At 36.7% G+C, this 18,385-nt stretch overlaps 1 pseudogene; it reads left to right on the top strand.

The window, feature by feature from the left end:
• The first annotated feature begins 11,164 nt into the window (after positions 1–11,164).
• LOC114630863 lies at positions 11,165–12,687 on the top strand (annotated as a pseudogene).
• Positions 12,688–18,385: the final 5,698 nt, after the last annotated feature.

Here is an 18,385-nt window from a genome sequence, read left to right as displayed (position 1 = left end):
CGTGAATTAAATTGTGCATAGGGAAGTGTGAGTGACAGATAAATATCCCCACAGAAGAAGCTAATGGAACTGAAGGAAGAGCAATACCAGATAATCTTGAGTCATCCTTCTCTGACTGAGCTGAGGATGTAGTCAAGTGATTGTCCAGGCCTAGCCTCCCCGTTTTGGACATGCTTTCTTCCTGATATCATCATAGCTCCATTGGATCACATATGTCAGGAGTTCCTTAGTATTTTGATGTAATGTTTAAAGATCAATAATAGCATTAATCTGTTTCATAATACTTAGGTAATTCAATTTATTTCATGGTATAAAGTAGGATTTGTATCATCTCACATCCTCACAAATAGAATTATGAATCCAGTATAACTTTTGAGAAGGACCACATGCATTCATTTACCATGCTATATTATTATAATTATATATTACTATTAGCAATTGTTTTAATGTATCATAGTATAATTTAAAATTAACTCATCATAGGTATGTATAGATATATACATATTGTCTCTCTGTCTGTATGCATACATTATCCATACTGTGTATAATTTATCAATGATTGCAAGTGGGACTTCAAATGTGAAAAATGTGAGTAGTGTACATAATAATAAAATGATCTCTGGGAGCACTTTAAGCTTCCCAAAATATAATGAATTAGAATACCTATAGGTGTGAAAAGATAGATTTGTGTACTGAAGTGATGAAGTCATGTGAAAGAAAAAAGGATTGTGTGTGTAAGATAACTCATTATTAACAGATGAGAAGAAAGTAGACAGTGTCGTGTTTATTTAATTAGAACCTAGAAAGTTTAAAGATCGTATGTCCAAATATAGTTTAAAATTACATTGCTTTAAATGATGGGAAAGCTGAGTGTCCACTAGTTTAAACTATGAAGCTGCTTATAGGGTGGGTAATACACACATGGTGTCTTACATTAATTTTTCTCTGTTCAATTAAAGGTTTCTAACTTTCTTGATTCTATACAAATTACACTTTTGAGATGCATGGTGAAATGGCCTGGGTGAAAGTGAAACAAAATTTGGAAAAAATAACCTTAATTATATTCAAACTTTAGTCTCATAATTGATGTAGAAAATTTGAAATTTTCCCAAGTATGATGCAACTAATTTTTACTAATCACTACTATAAAACTGTAGATTTATCATACCCAAGTTTATTTTGTTCAAATACTGTGCTGAGATCATCTGTAATGGTAATAAAGCCCTTCTTTCTAATACTGAAACTAGATCATCTGGCATGTTAATAGATATTCTTTCTATAAATGTTTGTGATCGAACACTTCTCAGACAAATAAACTCTTCCTCAGACAAAAATAAAGACCTTTAAAATGCAATAAAGAAACATACTACTATAAAAGCATCCTTGTAATATACGCATGTACATGTACAAGAAGAGTTTAAGAATAGTTACCTCGTAGCAAGAGACTCTACATACTTTCTTCTAGATACCATAGGCTATAAAATAAAAGTCCAGTGCCAGGAATGGGTTACTTCTATTGCAGCTGTTGGTAAATGAAGTTCTAGAGACCCGCAAATGTTGCTGTCTGCTTACGTTGCTCTTTGTTACCTTCTAGAATTTGATGGTAATACCATCTTGCTGAAGAAACTGTAAACTCCAGTCATAGAACATGGAAAAATAAAACAGTTACCAACTTGAAAGCTTGACTCTCACCACCTAGATGCCTAGTGCTTGAAAATGCTACACATGCTACCAGAGGAGAAGAAATTAATCCAAGCTCTGAAACCCATGGGTGACAATAATGGTTGTTCTTGAAAATATGATTACTGCTAACATATCAGTATGATGTTACAAGAGTAACCAACTTTCTCATGGGATTGCAAGCCTACTCCACAAGTTAAAACCCATCCCTAGTATCAAGACCTGTGGCTAGATAGAACATATCCTTTAAGAAAGAACCTACTTACATTGTTCTGTGGAATGGATATAAATTGATTGCAAATGACATATATCTATACTCATAGATTTGTGTCTCTCTCAATCCTCATTAAGAAAGCTTACATTTGTACTACATGGACTCACAACTGGACAGTGTGCAGAGGATAAGAAATGCAGACTGCTCAGTCCTAAATGAGACATTTCTCAAGGCTCAGGGATCATTAAGGAATAGGAAGAAAAAATGTGTAATGGTCAGAGACTTTGGATGACTACATCAAAGTATTATTATCTAGATGCAACAGGATAATTACACTGGTGGACTCATGGGGTTTTGACAGCATGCACAAGACTGGTGTTTAATTCATATCAAGTTTCAACATGGAATGGAGACATAGCCACAATTTTCCACTTCTAGGCTTAGTAGATATAGGCAATTGATAACAGCTTGAAAAGGGACACTCAGTTTTATTTAAGTGTATGGAACTAGAAAATGTCATCCTGAGTGAAGTAACTCAAAACTCTTGAAAGAGTAGGGGACCCAGGGAATGGGGAGGTCTGTTGGGGTGAGTGTCGGTGTGGGGACATCCTCTTTGAGACTTGGGGAGGGCATGGGAAGAGGTGTGGGATATGGAACAGATGTAGGGTAGACCGGGATGGGGATAAAGATTGGACTATAAAAAAATGATTAAAGAATAAATAATAATAGAAAAAGGGGTATGGTTGTTGGTAGGTTGACCACACTCTAGGGTATGGCTACATACTCAGAGATACATGAATAAAACATATTGGACTCAATGATGGATTATTCTTTAAAAACATGAAGTTAGGAAGTTATTAGCTTAGGAAAGATCTGGGAGGAGGTAGGAGGAAAAGTGGGGATAAATATTATCAAAAACATGAAATTCTCAAGAATCAATAAGTACTTTTTAAAATTATAGAAGGAAATTAGTTGTACAATGTTGAAAAGCCTAACAAATGTTATGAACATAGCAGAAATATAAATATTTAAATATAGAAAAATATTTAAACTATAAGAACCAGAGATCATGATAAATATTTAATATATAGTTATCAAAAATCTAAATTTTTCCTAAAGCAGAGATATATATTTAAAATAAGATAAATTAAAATAAATATCAAATTTATTTTTCTAATATATATATATATATATCTTCAAATACAGTTTTATTTATATGAAATATTACTATCCTAATGCATATTTAAAGTATATATTAAAATATGACTATTTGTTTTACATTTATATACATTATATTATAATTTTAAATTTAATTATGAATATAACATTATATTATGATTTAAAATATATCTATCTCATATAAACCCTACAAATTTTATCATGGATGCTTTTATCAAATGTATACTGTATACAAGATTTGTATATTGTTGCATGCTTCAGTGTTTATTTACACATTTACATAGATATATTTATTAAAAATAATCATTAATAATGCCTCATAAAAATCTTTTCTGGTTAGAAGTTTTAGGTGAACCATTATCTTTGGTTGTTAAGCATTATTTTTCTTATTGTCATACCCTGAGTTAGTTGCTTATTATTTGAAGTAGATGTTAAGGTCTTCTGTACTTCACCATTGCAAAAAGCTTTCACATAAATTAAATAGGATTTTTAGTTTAGTTTATGTTGTTTTGATAAATACCATGACCAAAAAACACAGTTCATCATCAAGAGAAGCCAAAGCTATATACAAAGGAGGACCATTAGGCTGAAAGCACAGGTGATTATGCTAACTCTCTCACTCCCTCCTTCATGTTTATATATAATTTTTATGTAGCACAGATTCACCTGTCCAGAAATTTTAGTGAGCAGAATAAACTGATGATCCTCTATCAATTAGCAGTTAAGAAACTGCCCCACAGACACATCCCTAGGCTAACTTTATGCAGGCAATTCCTGAACTGAGCCTCCCCTTGGATAGTCAAGTTGACAATGATTACCCATTGCATGAGACATGCACATATATATGTGTCCTGCTAAAACCATAACTGCTCCCATTATTCACTGCATTCTGTTTGTTGTTTGGAGAGCCAGGAATGAAGTCAATACATGAAGAAAATCACAGAATAAATTAACTTTATTTATGGGAACAGTAACTGAATACAGAAAAACACATAATTAACATGCTTGTTTTTGTCAGTCTTGAAAATAGGACATACTCATTCTCTGGGAACCATAAAATTGTATTTTGAATATGGCAAGCCCTCTTCCTGAGCATCCTTTATTCTTGAAATAATTATCAGAGCATATTAATATTCTCTCCCCTGAATTACCATTTTTTACTATAGTAACATATTTTGTTTTCTTTTTTTTTTTTAGTATGTATGCAACAATTTATTTCATTTACTTATTGTACAGTATATGTTTTATCAGGTTGGCTTATAATTTTTTTTCTTTTTTTTTTTATTGGATGATTTATTTACATTTCCTATGTTGTCCCCTTACCCCATCCCCCACCACCCCCTCGGAACCCCCAATCCCCTCGCCCCTCCTCCTTCTTCTCTGTGGATGTAACCTCTATCTACACCCCCCACTCCCAACTCCCCACCCTCAAAATTCCCACCCCCTGGGGCATCCAGCCTTCATGAGGTCAAGGTTCTCTTCTTCCACCTATGCCCAGCAGGGCCCTCCACTTTTACATATTCAGCTGAAGCCCTGGATCCCCCCTAAGTGCTCCCAGGCTGGTGGTTTAGACCCTGGGAGCTGTGGTTGGTTGGTATTGTTACTCTCCTCATGGTGCCACAAACCCTTTCAGCTCCTTCAGTCTTCACTCTAACTCCTCTATTGAGAACCCCATGATCAGTTCAATGGCTAGTTGTGAGCATCTGCCTCTGAATATGTCTGACTCTTGAAGGCCTCTGAGGAGATATCCATATCAGGCTCTTATCAGCATGCACTTCCTGTCTTCCACATCAGCATCTACCTTTGGTGATTGCACATGGGATAGATACTCAGGTGGGGTGGTCTTGAGACTGCCCCTCCTTCAGTTTCTGTCCCTCACTTTGTCTCCATATTTGCTCCCTTGAGTATTTTGTTGCTCCTTCTAAGAAGGACCGAATCACCCTCACTTGGTCTTCCTTCTTTATGGGCTTCATGTGGCCTGTGAGTTGCATCTTGGGCATTTCAAGGTTCTAGGCTAATATCCAATAATCAGTGAGTGAATACCATGTGTCTTCTTTTGTGATTGGCTTACCTCACTCAGGATGATAATTTCTAGTTCCATCCATTTACCAAGGAACCTCTCGAATTCATTGTTTTTAATAGCTGAGTAATACTCCATTGTGTAAATATACCACATTTTTTGAATCCATTCCTCAGTTGAAGGACATCTGGGTTCTTTCCAGCTCCTGGCTATTATAAATAAGGCTGCTATGAACATAGTTGAGCATATGTCCTTGTTATATGTTCGAGCATCTTCTGGGTATATGCCTAGGAGTGGTATAGCTGGATCCTCGGGTAATGCTATGTCCAATTTTCTGAGGAACCGCCAGACTGATTTCCAAAGTGGTTGCACCATCTTGCAGTCCCACCAACAATGGAGGAGTGTTCCTCTTTCTCCACACCCTCGCCAGCATCTACTATCACCTGAGTTTTTAATCTTAGCCATTCTGACTGGTGTGAGATGGAATCTCAGGGTTGTTTTGATTTGCATTTCCCTGACGACTAAGGATGCTGAACATTTCTTTAGATGCTTCTCGGCCATTCGAGTTTCTTCCGTTGAAAATTCTTTGTTAAGCTCTATACCCCATTTTTTAATAGGGTAATTTGGTTGTCTGGAGTCTAATTTCTTGAGTTCTTTGTATATATTGGATATTAGCCTTCTATCAGATGAAGGATTGGTAAAGATCTTTTCCCAATTTGTTGGTTGTCGTTTTGTCCTATTGACAGTGTCCTTTGCCTTACAGAAACTTTGCAATTTTATGAAGTCCCATTTGTCAATTCTCGATCTTAGAGCATATGCCATTGGAGTTCTGTTCAGGAACGTTTCCCCTGTGCCCAAGTATTCGAGGCTTTTCCCCACCTTCTCTTCTATTAGTTTCAGTGTATCTGGTTTTATGTGGAGGTCCTTTATCCACATAGACTTGAGCTTTGTACAAGGGGATAAGAATGGATCAATTTTCATTCTTCTACATGTTGTCTTCCAGTTGAACCAGCACCATTTGTTGAAAATGCTGTCCTTTTTCCACTGGACAGTTTTAGCTCCTTTGTCAAAGATCAAGTGACCATAGGAGTGTGGGTTCATTTCTGGGTCTTCAATTCTATTCCATTGATCTTCCTGCCTGTCTCTGTACCAATACCAGGTAGTTTTTATCACTATTGCTCTGTAGTACAGCTTGAGGTCAGGGATGGTAATTCCTCCAGAAGTTCTTTTATTGTTGAGAATAGTTTTCGCTATCCTGGGTTTTTGTTATTCCATATGAATTTGAGAATTTCCTTTTCTAACTCTGTGAAGAATTGAGTTGGGATTTTAATGGGGATTGCATTGAATCTGTAGATTGCTTTTGGCAAGATGGCCATTTTTATTATATTAATCCTGCCAATCCATGAGCATGGGAGATCTTTCCATCTTCTGAGATCTTCTTCAATTTCTTTCTTCAGAGACTTGAAGTTCCTGTCATACAGGTCTTTCACTTGCTTGGTTAGATTCACACCAAGGTATTTTATATTATTTGCAACTATTGTGAATGGTGTCATTTCCCTAATTTCTTTTTCAGTCTGTTTATCTTTCATGTAGAGGAAGGCTACTGATTTGTTTGAGTTGATTTTATAACCAGCCACTTTGCTGAAGTTGTTTATCAGGTTTAGGAGTTCTCTGGTGGAAGTTTGGGGGTCACTTAAGTATACTATCATATCATCTGCAAATAGCGATATTTTGACTTCTTCCTTTCCTATTTGTATCCCTTTGACTTCTTTTTGCTGTCTAATTGCTCTGGCTAAGACTTCCAGTACTATATTGAATAGGTAGGCGGAAAGTGGGCAACCTTGTCTAGTCCCTGATCTTAGTGGGATTGCTTCAAGTTTCTCTCCATTTAGCTTGATGTTGGCTACTGGTTTGCTGTAAATTGCTTTTACTATGTTTAGGTAGGGGCCTTGAATTCCTGATCTTTCCAAGACTTTTATCATGAAGGGATGTTGAATTTTGTCAAATGCTTTCTCAGCATCTAGTGAGATGATCATGTGGTTTTTTTCTTTAAGTTTGTTTATATAGTGGATTACATTGATGGATTTCCGAATATTGAACCATCCCTGCATTCCTGGGATAAAACCTACTTGATCATGATGGATGATTGTTTTGATGTGGTCTTGGATTCAGTTTTCTAGAATTTTATTGAGTATTTTTGCATCGATGTTCATAAGAGAGATTGGTCTGAAGTTCTCTTTCTTTGTCGGGTCCTTGTGGGGTTTGGGTATGAGTGTAATTGTAGCTTCATAGAACGAATTGGGTAGTGTTCCTTCTGTCTCTATTTTGTGGAATAGTTTGAAGAGAATTGGTATTAGGTCTTCCTTGAAGGTCTGATAGAATTCAGCACTAAAACCATCTGGTCCTGGGCTTTTTTTAGTGGGGAGGCTTTTGATGACTGCTGCTATTTCCTGAGGGGTTATGGGACTATTTAGATGGTTTATCTGCTCCTGGTTTAACTTCGGTACCTGGTATCTGTCTAGGAAATTGTCCATTTCATCCAGGTTTTCCAGTTTTGTTGAGTATAGGCCTTTGTAGTAGGATCTGATGATTTTTTGAATTTCTTCAGTTTCTGTTGTTATGTCTCCCTTTTCAGTTCTGATTTTATTAATTTGGATACTGTCTCTGTGCCCTCTGGTTAATCTGGCTAAGGGTTTATCTATCTTGTTGATTTTCTCAAAGAACCAACTCCTGGTTTTATTGATATTTTGTATTGTTCTTTCAGTTTCTATTTGGTTGATTTCAGCCCTGAGTTTGATTATTTCCTGCCTTCTACTCCTCCTGGGTGTATTTGCTTCTTTTTGTTCTAGAGCTTTTAGTTGTGCAGTCAACTTGTTAGTGTGTGCTCTTTCCAGTTTCTTTTTGTAGGCACTTAGAGCTATGAGCTTTCCTCTTAGCACTGCCTTCATGGAGTCCCACAAGTTTTGGTATGATGTGTCCTCATTTTCATTGAATTCTAAAAAGTCTTTTATTTCTTTCTTTATTTCTTCCTTGAGCAAGTCATCATTGAGTAGAGAGTTGTTCAGTTTCCATGTGTACGTGGGTTTTCCATTGTTTTTGTCATTATTAAAGACCAGTCTTAGTCCGTGGTGATCTGATAAGATGCAAGGGATTATTTCAATCTTTTTGTATCTGTAGAGGCTTGTTTTGTGACCAATTATATGGTCTATTTTGGAGAAGGTACCATGAGGTGCTGAGAAACAGGTATATTCTTTTGTTTTAGGATGAAATGTTCTATAGATGTCTGTTAAGTCCATTTGGTTCATAACTTCTGTTAATTTCAAAGTGTCTCTGTTTAGTTTCTGTTTCCATGATCTGTCCATTGCTGACAGTGGGGTGTTGAAATCCCCCACTATTATTGTGTGAGGTGTAATGTGTGTTTTGAGCTTTAGTAAAGTTTCTTTTATGTATGTAGGTGCCCTTGCATTTGGAGCATAGATGTTCAGAATTGAGAGTTCACCTTGGTAGATTTTTCCTTTGATGAGTATGAAGTGTCCTTCCTTATCTTTTTTGATTAATTTTGGATGAAAGTCGATTTTATTTGATATTAGAATGGCTACTCCAGCTTGTTTCTTGGGACCATTGGCTTGAAAAATTGTTTTCCACCCTTTTATTCTGAGGTAGTGTCTGTCTTTGTCACTGAGGTGCGTTTCTTGTATGCAGCAAAATTCTGGGTCTTGTTTGTGTATCCAGTCTGATAGTCTGCGTCTTTTTATTGGGGAATTGAGACCATTGATGTTAAGAGATATTAAGGAAAAATGATTGTTGCTTCCTGTTATTTTTGATATTAGAGGTAAAGTTATGTTTGTATCTTTTTTGGGGGTTGTTGGAAGATTACTTACTTGCTTTTCCTAGGTTGTAGTTTCCCTCCTTGTGTTGGCATTTTCCATCAATTATCCTTTGAAGTGCTGGGTTTGTGGGAAGATATTGTGCAAATTTGGTTTTGTCATGGAATATCTTGGTTTCACCATCTATAGTGATTGAGAGTTTTGCTGGGTATAGTAATCTGGGCTGGCAATTGTGTTCTCTTAGTGTCTGTATGATGTCAGTCCAGGCTCTTCTGGCTTTTATAGTCTCTGGTGAGAAGTCTGGTGTAATTCTTATAGGTCTGCCTTTATATGTTACTTGACCTTTTTCCCTTACTGCTTTTAGTATTTTTTCTTTGTTTTGTGCATCTGATGTTTTGATTATTATGTGACGGGAGGTATTTCTTTTCTGGTCTAGTCTATTTGGTGTTCTGTAGGCTTCTTGTATGTTTATGGGCATCTTGTTCTTTAGGTTAGGGAAGTTTTCCTCAATAATTTTGTTGAAGATATTTACTGGCCCTTTAAGTTGGGAATCTTCATTCTCATCTATACCTATTATCCTTAGGTTTGGTCTTCTCATTGTGTCCTGGATTTCCTGGATGTTTTGAGTTAGGAGTTTTTTGCATTTTGCATTTTCTTTGACAACTGTGTCAATATTTTCCACCGTATCTTCTGCATTTGAGATTCTCTCTTCTATCTCTTGTATTCGGTTGGTGATGCTTGCGTCTGTGACTCCTGATCTCTTTCTTAGGTTTTCTATCTCCATGGTTGTCTCCCTTTGAACTTTCTTTATTGTTTCTATTTCTAGTTTCAGATCCTGAATGTTTTTGTTTAATTCCTTCTTTGTGTTTTCTTCCATTTCTTTAAGGGATTTCTGTGATTCCTCTTTAAGGGCTTCTATCTGTTTACTTGTACTCTCCTGTATTTCTTTAAGGGAGTTACTTAATTCCTTCTTATAATCCTCTATCATCATCATGAGAAGTGATTTTAATTCTGAATCCTGCTTTTCAGGTGTGATGGGGTGTTCAGGGCTTGCTATATTGGGAGAATTGGGCACTGATGATGCCAAGAAACTTTGGTTTCCGTTGCTTATGTTCTTGTGCTTGCCTTTCGTCATCTGGTTAACTCTAGTGGTACCTGCCCTCACTGTGTAAAACTGGAGTCTGTATTTCCAGTTATCTTGCTTATTGCAGAGCTCCTCAGAGTCCAGAGGTCTCTGAGGTCTTATGCTCCTAATCTCCTGGGTGGAATAACTCCTGGGACTCAGGCCACCTCTTGGATCTGGAAATCCTTATTCTCTGAGTGCAGTGGGTCCTCGATGACTCAGGATTCAGTTTCAGCTGCTCTGAGTGCAGTGGCTCCAGGTGCTCTGAGTGCAGTGGCTCCTGGATGACTCAGGATTCAGTTTCTCCACAGGACAGGAGCAGACCAACTCTGTGTCTGCTCCAGCCCAGAGGACCAGGCAGGGGCAGAAGGGAAGTGGAATTCCGGAGGGGCGGGGTTTGGGTAGCTGCTGTGCCCTGGATGTCCCTGGCTCCCCGATCTATCTCTGGGGTTTAGGGAGTGAGATGGAGTTCTTACCAGCTGCTCTGAGTGCAGTGGCTCCTGGATGACTCAGGATTCAGTTTCTCAACAGGACGGGAGCAGACCGACTCTGTTTCTGCTCCAGCCCAGAGGACCAGGCAGGGGCAGAAGGGCCATATTTTGTTTTCTATATGTGTTATGATGTGTGTGTTGAATAACATGAATTTCTTTCAAGTTTATCTCTTGCTATCACATCTTACACATTGCAAATATTTTAAAATTTATTTAAAATGTTGATTTGTACAATTTAATTCTGCAGGTTATAAAAGATATGGTTCCTATTGTTTGTTGTGGAATAAAGGAGTGCACTTTATTTAGTGATTTTTTTTTTATTATGTTTTGTGAATTTGTGGAGTCGGGTTTCTCAAACACTTGCCTGCTGTTTGATTTATGGCATACTCTATCTCACTAAGACTTCTCACAATCTGCACTTAGGCTCCCCTGTTACCAACCAGCCAACTGATCTTATTTAGATGCTAGAGGAGACATGGTAAAGCAGAGTAGAGACGGAATAAAAATTCTTAAAATGAAAGACGTTCCTAAATTCCAACATGTTTCTTATCACCAAACACTCATTTCTTACTTTAATATCAGAAAATTGATTGACGTTCTTGTTTATTTTACTTGGAAAGAGTGGGGAAGATGGCTCAGTGGGTAAGACCACTTGCTGGGTAAACATGAGAATGTGATTTTGGATGAACAACACCCACTGAAACAAAGTGTGCAATGGCTACTGGTGCCTACACACCTAACACTGAAGATGGATACTGGCAGAACTTAGTAGCACACCAGCCAGCCAGCTAGACGGAAGAGTAAGCTTTGATTCAATGAGAGATCCTGTCTCTAGCTAATAAGGCAGAGAAAGTCGGTGTTCTTCTCGGGTCTCTAGAAAACACACTTGTACCCTGACATGCATGCAAAAGACATACATACAGAAGACTGTGAATCTGATAACAGGAAAAGATATACATACAAAAGACACAAAACACAGGAATAGGAATAGAAAGGCTCTGTATTAATCTTGTACACTAGAGAACAATTTCTTTATCAAAAATATTACTTACTGGACACGTTTGTTACTTTACTCTTTTCTCTCTTTTGATCCTGCTGAGACTTTCGCTGAAGACTTTCATCACCCTGCCATCCTGTCTGAGTTCCCCAAGAAACTAGAACAGCTGCAGAAGCTTTGAAACAATCTATAAGAGTCTGAGGAGTTATTTTGAGCAATGGGGAACATTCATTGGCTGTATGGTAATGCAAGATCCAAACAAGAGATCCAGGGGCTTTGGGTTCCTCACCTATGTCATGCCACTGTGGAAGAAGTGGATGCTGCAGTGACTGCAAAACCACACAAGTTGGAAGGAAGAGTTGTGGAACCTAAGAGCGCTGTGTCAAGAGAAGATTCTCAGAGACCAGGTGAAAAAGATCTTTGTTGATCATATTAAAGAAGACACTGAAGAACATCACCTAGGAGCTTATTTTGAGCATTATGGAAAAATTGAAGTGATAAAAATTATAACAGACAGTGGCAGTGAAATTAAGAGAGACTTTGCTTTTGTCACCTTTGATGACCATGACTCTGTGGATAAGATTGTTATTTAGAAACATCATACTGTGAATGGCCACAACTGTGAAGAAAAAGTTTGTTGAAGCAAGAGATGGCTAGTGCTTCATCCAGAGCATGAAGTGGTTCTGTAAACATAACTGGTGGTTGTAGAAATGAGTTTGGTAGCAATGACTATTTTGGTCGAGAAGGAAAGCTTCAGTGATCCAGGTGGCTTTGGTGGTAGCCTTGGTGGTAGATACGGTGGCAGTGTGGACAGTGGGTATGGCTATAATGTATTTGGTAATGATGGAAGCAATTTTGGAGGTAGTAGAAGCTACAAAGATTTTGGCAATTACAATAATCAATCTTCAAATTTTGGACCAATGAAGGGAGGAAACGTTGGAGGCTTGAGCTCTAGCCCTTACGGTGATGAGGCCAGTACTTTGCTAAACCACTAAACCAAGGTGGCTATTGAGGTTCCAGCAGCAGCAGTAACTATTGCAATGGCAGAACCAGGAAACTAAGCTTAGCAGGAAAGGAGAGCCAGAGAAGTGACAGGGAAGCTACTGGTTACAACAGATTTGTGAACTCAGTCAAGCACAGTGGCAGCAGGGTCTAGCTACCACAAAGAAGACATGCTTTTAGACAGTAGTCACCTGTATGTCAAAAATTTCAGGACTGTATCTGTGATTAATGGTATAACAGCTTATTTTAGTTTCTCTTCTGTGGAAAGTGTAAAGCATTCCAACATGAGGTTTTACTGTAGATCATTTTCACCCATGCTGTTGATTGCTAAATGTAATAGTATGATCATGACACTGATCATGACCCTTTTTTAAATGTGCTGTGTAAATTTAGTCTACTCTGAAGCCATCTTGGTAAATTTTCCCAACAGTTTGAAGTTATAATTCCTTAAGGGTCATGCCAAGTTCCATTTTGAATGTATTTATGGTTGCTTGAGTGGAATAGCCATTGTCTTAAAAAACCTTGGTGTTGTTAACATGCCAGTTACTGTTGTAACTTTTAATGACTTTCACCATTGAAAGGGTCATCCAAGCAAGGTCAAAATTTGGTTATAAAATGGTTGCTGACACACCCTATGCAATATCAAATTTGATTAATGGTTTCAGATAAAATAACAGGTGGGAATAATGCTTATTATCCATTATCATGTGTACTCAATAAATGATTTAATTCTCTTGGAAAACATCTTACTTTTAAAAATGTAAGTGTTAACTTGTTACTTAGATTGTTGGTAGTTATTTTGGAGAGGGGTGAAGAACACTTTTAATTTTTTCTCTTAATTTATAATTCCTTTAATTCTTTCATCTTATCAATGAAGTAGTCTTAAAAAAACAGTATTAAGCATTAAGCATTCTCATCTGTGAATAGAAGTGTGAACACCTTAATTACATTCACTTCTCTTTGATTATGCCTGTTATTTAACTAAGCATGGAGACACAGACAAGTGATGTGGGTTTTGCAATTACGTTAATGAAGAAAGTAACCATGGCTGAGAGCATAATTACAAGGGTGAAAACCAGGGAAGTAGATGATGTTCTCATATTTCCTGACATAGAGTAAGTGGAGAGTAAATATCAGAGATATATTTACTGTGGGTGCTGGGTAGGAATTTCTTTCTGTAAATATCTTTTCTGCACTCTCCTAGTGCTTGATATTTTTGCCACATTTTAAAATCTTGGATGTAGTGTATCACTATTGTGATTATTGTGTGATGTAATGTTTATTAAATAAATTAATAGATCTTACTCAAGATCTATGGTTATTTTTATATTATGTTACACAATATCTTATTGAATACAGTCCTAATAGCCTAACAAGAAAAAAAAATAAGAAGAAACCATTACATTTCCTTCTCAGGGAGAAAACTACTTTGTTTAAGAAAACAACCACTGGATGAGGATGAGTTTTGAAAGAGCATTTTTATGCTTGATTTAAAGGCTGTGCTGACCTCTAAGACCTGGACAGTTCAAGAGAAAGAAATTGCAAACGGGAATCCCTAGAAAGACTCTGAGAGAACAAATGTCTGGGAACATTTACGAATGGACAATATCTTATCCTTAGTGATCAGTTATGGGTTGCATTTTCTTTTGTATGTGAGGTAACAGGCACTGCATAGTACTCTTGTTCAACTTGAATAGTCCAGATTCACATTTGAGTAAACGTAGAGGTAATATTAGAAGTATAATGCTTAGTATGAAAAAAAAGACATGGGAAGACAGAGCCTTAGAACTAAAAGGAAGCCATTAGGCAGACATCTCTCATGTATGTTGGAGTCTCAGAGCAGAGGTGCAGTGAGAGCCAATTGTAAGAAGAATATGATAAGCTGACAATATTGAACATAACTTGCTAGTTGCCTATTTATAGACTATGTGTTTTTTAGAAGTATAACTGTTTTATTCTGTTAAAATTGTCAAAATTGTTAAAATATTCATTACTGCCCATTCAATAAGTACAATTGTTGTAATAATTATGTATCTAAGAAAATGTTACATTTAATTTTCATTCATTCCCTTTGCTGGAATTTCCATTTTTATCACCCTTCCTCAAGAGTCCATAAGATTTACTAAACAACACCACCAACTGCTAATCAAGTGTTTAAATACCTGCATGTAAAAGAGACCATTTTATTTAAAGAGCCATAATTTAAAGAGTCACATTTAGAGCCACAGTCAGTTACAACAATGGTCTAGAGAAAGACTAAATCTGGAAATAACATGAACTTCCCCACCATTTTCCCAATGAAAAATTGGGAAGAGGAATCAGGTAATAAAGAGTAGGAAAGATATGAAGACCACATTACTGCAAAGAGAGACAAGAAAGTAATTTTTTGCCTAGTTTATGGAATTAGGCATTGACAATAGAGAACGGAATAAAACTAAGAGTGATGATTTAGTAGGTCAGCAGAAAAAACTATCTCTAAGTTACTCTCTAAAGAAGTTCCCAAGTTTGAGCACTTATTCTAGGAGTGCACAGTACTCAAAACTTTGGGCAGCCTAGTGTCTCAAGGCCTGATGTAACCATTTCAGACACTGCAGTGTCACTTTTAATACCAATGCTGGTGTGATACATCTCTTTCCCACAAATTCATAGATAGTAAAACCCCTATACTTATCTATAGTCAAACAGACACAGTCCTACAGAGACCAGGAGCTAGTCTCAGATATTAAATGAAAATTGGCACTGTTATTTATCCTTAGCTAACCTATAGAGCACATGTATGTATATGCATCAATGCACATAAGTATATACATATATGTTTGTATGTATGTATTTATGTATGTATATATGTGTGTGTGTCTGATTCTGTATCTATTCATATACACATTTATAAATATATATGTGCATGAATATGTATTATGTATATGTATCCATATGTACATATATGTTTGCATATGTATGTGTGTATGTATATGTATTAATTTATGTGTATATCTGTATATGTGTACATATATGCAAATGAATATATATGTGTATCTATGGATATGTATGGATATATCTTAGAGTTTCTGTTGCTGTGAAGGGACACTATGACAACAACTCCTATAATAAAAAACATTTAACTGAGAGTAGCTTATACTTTCAGAGGTTTAATCTATTATCATCATGGTGAAAAGCATGGCAGAATGTAGGCTGACATGGCGGGAAGAAGGATGCAAAAGTTATAAATCTTGATTGGCAGAGAGAGAGAAACACTGGGCCTAGCTTGAGCACCTGAAATCTCAAAGCTCATCCCAGTTTCACACTTCCTGTAGAAAGAACACATCTCCTAATGGTGCCCCTCCCTATGAGCCTATGGGGACCAATTTCATTCAAACAACCATAGTATATGTATAGCAGTGTGTGTGTGTGTGTGTGATTTTTTTTTATATGGCTTGCTCTGAGTTGCTTTCCTTCTCTGTTCTAACTATCCCTAGACCTAGGCCCAATAGCTTCTAGCTTCCTTACAATGTAGTCTTCCAAGCTAACTGATTTAATCAAGCTTCTCTCAGTCTGATGCTCATACTAACTTTGGCAATTTGTTCCAATCTTCTGGCTCCTTCTCATTCTCTGTCTCGTTCTTTATTGACTTTTGCCTGGCTTGGTCTCTCTTTGCAACCTGTCTCTGTCTCTGTAAAACTGTCATACACAAATACAGCATACTACACCACACCCCTTTTTTCGTTCTTGCTGCTCTCTTTCTGATCTGTTCCCATGTGAGCTAGGCATATCCTATTCTGAATCATGCCATCAAATCTTTCTCTGATTTATGACTTTGCCCCTCAGTTAGGTATCATTTTCAAACATGGCTGCTTCATTCTACCAACTCACCTTTCATTCATTGTGAGGGATTAAAAGTCCTGTATTAAGGGTGTATCTGTATTCCAGGTAGATCATACTATAATCTAGGGCTTGTTACATTCTGGCTGGCTCATGTCTTTGGATTGCCAGAGCAGCATGCTGATGGATTAAAATTCTTCTACAATAACTCTGTACTACAATTTAAGGTCTGGGATGTTGATATCTCCACCAGTCTTTTAGTATTCAGGATTGTTTTAGCTGTTCTGGGATTATTGTGTTTCCATATGAAACTGAAGATTCTCATTATAAGACCTGTGTAGAATTGTTTTGGAATTTAACGATGATTGGCAATGAATTTGTAGATTGCTTTGGTAGGATGGCCACTTTCATTTTACTAGTAATCTATGAGCATGGGGAATATTTCTATCTTCTGCTATCTTCATTTTATTTCTTCAGTGTCTTAAACTTTAAGACTTGCAGTTTTTATCATTCAAGTCTTTCACTTGCTTGGTTAGAGTTACCTCAGGCTTTTTTATGTTATGAAGGTAATTGTAATAGGACTATTCTTATTGCTTTCTCTGTACAGTCTATTTGGTGTTCTGTATGCTTTTTGTACATTGATAGCAATCTCTTCCTTCTTAGATTAAGAATATTTTTTCTATAATTTTGTTTTGTTAATTTTTTTCTGTGTCTTTGACCCGGATTTTTTCTTCCTCTATTCTTATTCATCCTATATTTGATCTTTTTATAGTGTCCCAGATTTCCTGTTTGGTTTCTTTGGAAAATCAGTTGTATTGGATGGTATTTTTCAGGAGCAGACATGTGAAGAAGTGTTTCCTGAAGTTGTCACAGGTGAAAAGACGTTTTGCTAAAGCAAACTCATGAAAGGATGAGTTAGGAAGGATTCTTTGATAACAGAACACATGTATTGGTTCAACTTACATTGCATTGCTGAGCTCCATCTGTCATGACTCTATAAAAATAAACATACCAAGAACACTTCTGGTTGTGTTCTTGGGGTTTCTTGCTACTTCTGTAGACTTTGGCCAATTGGTAGAGTGATGTCAGCTGGAACAGACTCACATGGAAATTTACTAAGACAGACTCATGTGCTGAGGCAAGACTCCTGGAATGACATGTTGTGTTTGGAGGAAGTGTAAATAAGACTCAACAGACTGTAACTGGGTCCAGCAAAGATAGCTTTGTGACACTTCATTGGTCATCTTTGTCTTAACTGATCTTTACTTCGTTGAGAGAGAGGTACAGCAGAGACTGTCTCCTGAAGTTCCTGCTAGTCCTGGTCACTCCTGGTGACTCATAACAATTCAGTGGAGGCCTCACTGTTTCTACTAGGTTATGACACCACTGCTGATTCATGTTTGTATACTTGTGATCAGTTTGCAGCTGATGACTTTTGTGAACTGAAATGCTGATTTCTGGACAATGCAGATTGAATTACCTCCAAAGAAGAATTTCTAAGCCTCTCCACTTCTCCCTTATTCTAATAATATGTCTTTTCTACCACCTCGGTGAGTGGTAGGCTATAAGAGAGTTTAAAGCATTTAAAAAACATTACTAAAAGCAGGATTTGAAAAATCTAAACCATACTACATGATAGCAGTGTTACAATCCACAGACTCAAATAAGCTAAAGCATTCTTTTCATGGTATTAATATGCAAGCTGTTTCAGGTATATGACTAGGAAATCCTGATCTTCATCTGTACCTTCCATTTTTTTTTCTCTATAGTGGTCTTGATATTTATAAAGTAGAATAGTGTCTGTAAAATTAGTAAGAAAATGTATAAGCATTGCAGGTATTTCTGTAGGTTTTTTTAAAAAATATAAATAAATACCATAGCTATTTTTCTTATACTATTGCAATAGAAAATACATTTCACTTTTCAGATAATCAGTTGGACATCAACATTTAGAATACAACCCACTCAGAAGCAGGAGGCCTCCATTTGAATTAAATAAGTTGAACCAAAATGCTAGTTATTCTCTTTTTCTAAAT

Source organism: Grammomys surdaster, unplaced genomic scaffold (genome assembly GCF_004785775.1).
Source record: "Grammomys surdaster isolate TR1022 unplaced genomic scaffold, NIH_TR_1.0 347, whole genome shotgun sequence".
Taxonomy (NCBI): Eukaryota; Metazoa; Chordata; class Mammalia; order Rodentia; family Muridae; genus Grammomys; species Grammomys surdaster.
Note: the sequence above shows the minus strand (reverse complement) of the source record. Positions and strands in the feature narration are given on the sequence as shown.